Source organism: Anarhichas minor, unplaced genomic scaffold (genome assembly GCF_050575085.1).
Source record: "Anarhichas minor isolate MPS153535 unplaced genomic scaffold, ASM5057508v1 ptg000007l, whole genome shotgun sequence".
NCBI classification, from domain to species: Eukaryota; Metazoa; Chordata; class Actinopteri; order Perciformes; family Anarhichadidae; genus Anarhichas; species Anarhichas minor.
In genome coordinates this window covers 8,199,187-8,206,921 of record NW_027466453.1, presented here as the reverse complement: position 1 = coordinate 8,206,921, position 7,735 = coordinate 8,199,187, and the positions used below count along the sequence as shown (strand labels likewise).

The 7,735-nt window shown below is 41.8% G+C and overlaps 1 long non-coding RNA gene across 1 annotated transcript; it reads right to left on the bottom strand.

The window, feature by feature from the left end:
- Nucleotides 1-122: 122 nt before the first annotated feature.
- Nucleotides 123-3,933, bottom strand: LOC142943495 (uncharacterized). The gene is made up of 4 exons (XR_012952076.1): nucleotides 1,418-3,933; nucleotides 1,212-1,319; nucleotides 907-981; nucleotides 123-814 (listed from the first exon to the last, which is right to left on the bottom strand). It is a non-coding gene; the product is annotated as an uncharacterized LOC142943495 (long non-coding RNA).
- Between the last annotated feature and the right edge of the window lie 3,802 nt (nucleotides 3,934-7,735).

The window sequence follows — 7,735 nt, the reverse complement described above, 5'->3', positions numbered from 1 at the left end:
GATTGTAGTGGCAGATAGAGTATCAAGTACTTGACTTATTTATGGCTATTAACCTATTATATTGTAGTTTTTACTGTTGACTATAATGATTCACGTATTAATGAGACATGTAAACATTAGTGAATGAAATATATTTATTAAACACAACAGGGACAGTGAATATTGAACACAGAGCCAATAATGCAAGGTCACAAATACACAACACAAATATGTTAAACAAATATAATAATGACAAAAACACTCCCCTTTTCTCTTACTTTCCCTTTTCAACCTCCCATCTCTTTTTTTCTGTCTCATAAAAAGCAGACCGCTGGAACTCATTCCAGGTCGTCTCCTCCATGCCCTGGTCTTTGTAAAAGGAAAAGACTTTACCAGGGCAGTAAATGTACTTCCCTGTTAGTCCAGGGAACCCTGTGTGAATGTGAGGACTGTTTGGATCCTGCTTCAGATCCATCTGACAGAATCGACACTTGCGACCTGTGTGCTGGGATTCAGTCCTCTTCCTCTTCTGCTGTCCTCTCTCCTCCACCCTTTTCCTTGTAGCATCCAGTTCCAGCTGAAAGAACTTTGGGGAAGGAAGATCAGAGATGCTGTCGATTAATTCTGGCTGGGGAGGGAGACGCCACAATGACACCATCTTCATGAGGTTGCGCACAGGAAAGGAGCCCTGGCCAAAGACCCGTGGATTCCAGCTCTGTCTTCATCCAGATCCTCTGCTGCTGTGAACAGGTCCACTGGGTGACTTCATGGTCGTAGCCAGGGAGCTGTGGAGGAGGACGGGTGGGGACAGCTAACGGCCTGGGTAACGGCTCACCTAGTCAGACAAGAATAAACTGAGCAAATTAGTACGATTTTGGGTGCGTCTTGATTTAATATTTTTGACTTGAAAAACATTCTAATACTAACTTTGATCTCTCTGTGCAGGTGACAGTTGACCTGGCTCTGCAGACGTCTCAGGAGAAGTCAGGGGGGCCTCTGACACTATAGAGAATATTAAACATGTTATTATTATTATTGACAGTAAGATGAAGCAAGGATGTAACATGACATCTACACTGTAGTCTGTGAAACTCAGCAAGCTGGACATGGAGTGCTGCCTACCTTTTGTCTGAATACAGTGCAGCAGTAACTTTAAAGAATTAACAACAGTTTTGATGGACAATGCATATAGTATATTTTTAAGATGAAAATACAGGTCAAATAATACACACCAGGGACTGTGGCAGTCGCCTCTGTTGATGGACGACCCGCTCCCTCTAGCAGCAGACACATGAGCTCCTGGGAAACAGGTACAGGTCTCTTTACAGTTAGAGCAGCGGCTGCAAGGAGAGAAGGATCACAAAACATAATCAATGGTTTATAACAGATATGAGCACAGGGAATATGACAGATACGTTTACATGTTGGATGTATTTACCATCTACTTGTGAACCCTTCAGATGAGTTGGTGCAGCAAGTGCAGCAGATGGTTCTACAACGGAAAAAACCTTGTAAGTCATTTATATTTTGACAATATACAAACACTACTGTTAGTATTGTTACTTCACCTTTCTCAGCCTTATCCAATGACAGACTGTTTCTCACATTAATATATAAAGAATATACTTCATTCATACACGTGTGTTTATGTTTCAATGGGTTAATATTCAGTAGACAGTCATTATGATGTAACCTAGGCAGGTGAAGCAACATGACACACTTCAAACACATGCATTCAGGTGTTAGTAACACAGCAGTTTCATACATACATATTGTTTCTTTTTATCCATATAAGAAAACAAAGAGTGATACGTACCCTCATCATGACTGGTATCAATTCATAGGACAACAAGATAAGTAACTAGTAACTAATGCTGTCAAACACACGTGGAGCAGTTAATGTACATAACTATGAACTACATGCATTAATGACGATTCGTGACGTGATACAACGGAGACGTGCGTGTTTATTTAACGTTAACGTGATTCAAATGAAGCACCGGGTCCGGTCACAGCTTGTTGTTCTTTCGTTACGTGTCCGTAAAGTAACGTCCAGAGTATATCTAACGTTAACGGGCCGCTGGTCAGCCTCTATATTCACCGACGTACAGCAGTAAACGTTAAATCATATATTTAAATGCACGTTCGTGTTAACTTGATACTTTCGGCCACAAAAGCACAACAAAGTCGGACATGAATGAACCGGTATGGACAATAAAACTGAAGAAACACGGCGAACTTTATCTTTATAGCTTTCACGTGAATGTCAGACAGCGTCCAGACTAATTATCATGACATTTTAATTCATTGTTATTCATCTTAATGACTACTTACCTTTTAACGTAGAGTACACAAAGCGAAGAGCTCCAGAAAATTCGGGCTGTCGCCGGAGAAAGTCTTTCACTCGCAAAACGGCACCACAGCGCTGCTGGTGGCCAAATATATATTTCATCCGTACTGGTTTAGGACTACCATTGAAAATGAATGGGAAACGGTTTAGGGAGTTTTAGCTAAAGAATCCCCGGGTGCCGCGCGGGTAGAGAGGGTTGTCCGGTAAACGCAAGGTCGGTAGTTTAAGATTTGGCTGCTACATATCCTGTGCCGAAGTGTACCCGAGCAAGACACTGAACCCCCCTAACTGCTCCCCGGGCGCTTCTCAGCAGCCCGCTGCTCCCAATAAGCTATGGATGGGTTAAATGCAGAAGTCACATATATGACAATAAAATCCGAACTTTAACTTCTTTTTTTTTTACTTTTCACATCACAACCCTCTCCCCAATTTGTTTCCACTTTTCCTTTTCACCCCGCCATTGTATCATAAAGACAGACACCATATTAATAAGTTCATAAGTTATGTATCACGCATCACAAACATCATTCATTCATTTATTCAATTCAATGCTTCACACACCAAAGCCATGGTGTCATTTTAATCACTCTGCCTGTTTTATATTTATTGTCCACTTGATGGCACAGTAGAGCAAATGAAGCACCATGACGCTTCGGCCCATGAGTGAACCAATTGGATGGAAAGCTTCAATGCTTCATGAAGCTTCATCTCGCCATCACTATGTGCTAATACGGTGAAATACCTTCGCGGGACCTTCGTGTGTTTCCGTTCGTTTTTAAATGTGTGTCTCACTCTCTTTTACTTTCGGTTGAAAACACGAATCTGGTCTAAGCTGGTCCAGCTGTGGAGGACACTGTGAGTCTGGGTCCAGCTGTGGAGGGCACTGGGAGTCTGGGTCCAGCTGTGGAGGGCACTGGGAGTCTAGGTCCAGCTGTGGAGGGCACTGGGAGTCTGGGTCCAGCTGTGGAGGGCACTGGGAGTCTGGGTCCAGCTGTGGAGGACACTGGGAGTCTGGGTCCAGCTGTGGAGGGCACTGTGAGTCTGGGTCCAGCTGTGGAGGGCACTGTGAGTCTGGGTCCAGCTGTGGAGGGCACTGGGAGTCTGGGCCTCCTGTGGTTTGATGACGAAGACGACGAAGAGCAGCTGCGACGAGCTCCAGACAGAGACGAGAAGACCTGAAGGACTCAGACTATCAAACCAGCTAGTTAGCTTAGCACGATGTTAGCATGCCAGTTAGCTTAGTACCATATTACTATGCCAGTAAGCTTAGCATGCTAGTTTTAATGTGTATTTATATAAGTTACATAGTTATAAGTTATATAAGTATTTATATAAGTTCACTTTATTTTGCTTTGTTGTTCAGCGGTAGGTTCATTTCCCCCCAGAGGCCGGTCTGACAGGAGAAGGCCCGCCAGACCTCGGAGCACTGACACACAGAGCCAGCTGGTCCTGAGGGTCTCTCTGGAGGACTCTCAGACCGTCGTGCTCTCAAACACCGGTTCGTTTCAAAAAGACAACAGAGCGTCTTATTTTTACAGCCACGGTGATACAAGTTAAAAAAATATGTTTTTATATCTTCTTCAGTTTTTAAGAAGTACCCGGTTCAGGAGGTGAGGTGTCCTCGAGGACTCCAGGAGGAGGACTTCCTGGACCTGCTGAGGTCCACATTCCCTCAGCTGACCGATCAGAGATCCTCTTCACATCGGACCGGACGAAGACGCTCTCGCCTCTGAGGGTGGAGACGCTGACGCCTGAGGAGATCTGCAGGAGCATCCGGCTCTACGGCCGAGGAAACTCTGCCCTCTCCATCCGCCTGAAGGTAGTCACGAGTCAGCTGGTTTACTAAAACATATGAAGATTTAGCTGTAATTAAATCGCAATAAGCAAATAAATAAAGATGCAGAAATAATGACATAATGATGTTGATTTGTTAAAAGTCTGAATTCATGTTTTATATTTTATCTCTGCAAGACAACAAGCAAACAACTTTTAAACTGGTTGTTTTCTGAATGGAGTTTGTTTTGATCCGTGCTATGCTAAGCTAACATTGTAGCAGCTCCATCAACACTCAAAATAACTTAATCTAGAAATAAATACAGCAGCGATGGTATTGTTTATCACATAGATATTCTACAGTTAATACACATACATATACACATAGTTTCCTCTGGTCTGTGTACTAACATGAGGTAGAAAGTTAGCTATCTAGCTAACGGTGGAACATTTACATTGAGATGAGAACTGAAATGTTGATCTAATGTGCACTTTTTAATTTAAATTAATGGACATTAAATGCAAATTAAATTAAATGAGAACTCTGGGACCACAATAATCTTTTTTACTATAATTTCTAATTCAAAAAAGTCAGAATGTCAAACATGAGAACTGAGACTGTGATTTCAGGAAAAAGGTAAATGAAGAGAAACCGGCCCGATCGTTAAAATGTGAGATGTGAACTTTAAACTCTTGTTTCAGAGTGGAGAGGATCCTCACAGCAGCAGTGAAGACCTTCATGGTCTGCAGAGACCTGCTGGGTCTCCGTCCTGCTCGGCCACGACGTCAGCTGATGAGACGGAAACCTTCAGCAGGTAAATACAGAGAGAAGAGACCTCAGGTGTCTGGTCACAGAGAGGAGAGACCTCAGGTGTCTGATCGCAGAGAGGAGAGACCTCAGGTGTCTGGTCGCAGAGAGGAGAGACCTCAGGTGTCTGGTCACAGAGAGGAGAGACCTCAGGTGTCTGATCGCAGAGAGAAGAGACATCAGGTGTCTGGTCACAGAGAGGAGAGACCTCAGGTGTCTGGTCACAGAGAGGAGAGACCTCAGGTGTCAGTCACAGAGAGGAGAGACATCAGGTGTCTGGTCACAGAGAGGAGAGACCTCAGGTGTCTGGTCACAGAGAGGAGAGACATCAGGTGTCTGGTCACAGAGGAGAGACATCAGGTGTCTGGTCACAGAGAGGAGAGACCTCAGGTGTCTGGTCACAGAGAGGAGAGACCTCAGGTGTCTGGTCACAGAGAGGAGAGACCTCAGGTGTCTGGTCACAGAGAGGAGAGACCTCAGGTGTCAGTCACAGAGAGGAGAGACATCAGGTGTCTGGTCACAGAGAGGAGAGACCTCAGGTGTCTGGTCACAGAGAGGAGAGACATCAGGTGTCTGGTCACAGAGGAGAGACATCAGGTGTCTGGTCACAGAGAGGAGAGACCTCAGGTGTCTGGTCACAGAGAGGAGAGACCTCAGGTGTCTGGTCACAGAGAGGAGAGACCTCAGGTGTCTGGTCACAGAGAGGAGAGACCTCAGGTGTCTGATCGCAGAGAGGAGAGACCTCAGGTGTCTGGTCGCAGAGAGGAGAGACATCAGGTGTCTGGTCACAGAGAGGAGAGACCTCAGGTGAGAAGGGTGAAAAATAATATTTGTAAATTTATGATTTAATAATCTCAGAGAATGTTCAAGTTTTTTTTTGTAAATTTATGAATTGAATCTCAGAGAATATGTTATTTTTGCTATAAATGTACATCTTTTATTTTGTAAATTTAAAGTTTTTTCTCATAATATTTCCCCGTCTCCGTAACTACTATTATTCTTAACCTAAAATGTCCCGAACATGCCGTCGTCATCCCACAGGAAAAAAAACACTTGAATAAAAATAAATAACCTGTATAACTAAAATCAGAATAACATATTTACTGGATAATTTATACAAAAGTCTGTTTTTGTTTAAGTGTCGGAAACATTTTGATTTATTGAACAAATTATTTTTGATACAATAATATTATCGGTATTATCATTTTTACTACGTGTAGAATTATATTGTTTCTGTCCTAAAGAAAAATCCGTCGAGACGCCGTCACTTTATTTATGTTGAACAAACTGACGAGTTATATTTGTATCTGTAATAAATAAAAGTCCTGCTCCTCTATGGAAACATAACCATCATGACTAGAAGTAGAGAGAACTAGAACATGTCGTTAGTGCAGAATAACACAGTTAGAATGGAACAGTTATAGTGGAAATATGGCTATAAATATTAAACTATTTACATTTTAACATCCTCTACTTTTAGCCTCTCCTCTCCTCTGTGTTCACTTCCTGAAGTTCAGTCAAAGTTTCTCTGATTTGTTGTCACATGACTGTTGGTCTCAGATGAATCAATCATGACTTCATAGTTTCACTGAGGAGCTCACAATTTAATGTTTTTTACTAGTGTTGGGCAACGATTAGAATTTTGTATCGCGATTAATCGCCTGATTTGTTTGCGATTAATCGCATTGTATTGCGCAAAGTTCAATAATGAATTCAAAAGTATTGCGCACTTTTATTTTAAAAGTACTGCTATATGAACAAAAGGGCAACAACATTTGGTTTGCAAACACTTCAAACAAATAAGGTGCTTTTTAACAGCAGTATTCCCTTTACACAGTAGCAGTTATAATACAGTTATAATGATTCTGATAACAGATATTCAGCAACTGTTCACAACTTTATCTTAATGTGTGTAATAGATGCAATTTGAAATATACACCTTGAAAACTGCAAACCTATCTACGTCATGTTTTTATGTTTGTTAAATTGTCAGTAGCGATAACTAAATGATATGATTATTATACATATTCCAAACAAAAAAACTTTAAAAACTCAAAAAAAGAAAATTTAAATGAATCATTTATTTTTAGCTTTTTTTGCTATTTTGGTCAGACACATATGCAACGCTGATTACTGTGTAATATGTGTGGTATTTGTTATAAATGTACGTTGGTACATAGAGGGTGATAAGAAGCTGTACTTGGAGGGACTTAGGACCCAGGGGAATGTAGGTGAAGAGACGGAAGAGACGCCACACAAACAGCTGTTCACCGCTCGTCACGATCCTGTAATGAGACGATCGCGCGCATGTCTGCTGAATACATTTTTTTAAATAAAACTGCGTTAACGCGCGATAATATAATTGTCGGCGTTAATTAATGAATGCGTTAACACGATAATAACGCGTTAACTTGCCCAGCACTATTTTTTACACAATCTGATTGACGGTGTATTCGTGGAGAGATTTTAAATGAGAACATGTAGAATAAATTGTTTTGATGAAATATCACAGTTGAAGCGTTCGTCACACATGATGTGTTCAAGGACCGTCGGAAAGAAGACAATCTGAAATAGACAAACTTATTTAATATGCTAAATCTCTTTTTTTTAATTGAGGATTTTGTGATGACAGATAATAAAGATTTAAATCAGCTGTTCTCAGACAAAAGTAGGAGGAGCTTCAAAGAAAAAACTCTGCTCATTGTGTCGTCCAGGTTATCGTCTCCCTCGGTTCAGTCTGACAGGAGGAGACGTTGCAGACCCCATATCAGCGAGGAGCCGACCCACCACGTCCTCAGAGTCTGCATGCTGGAGGATTCCCAGTC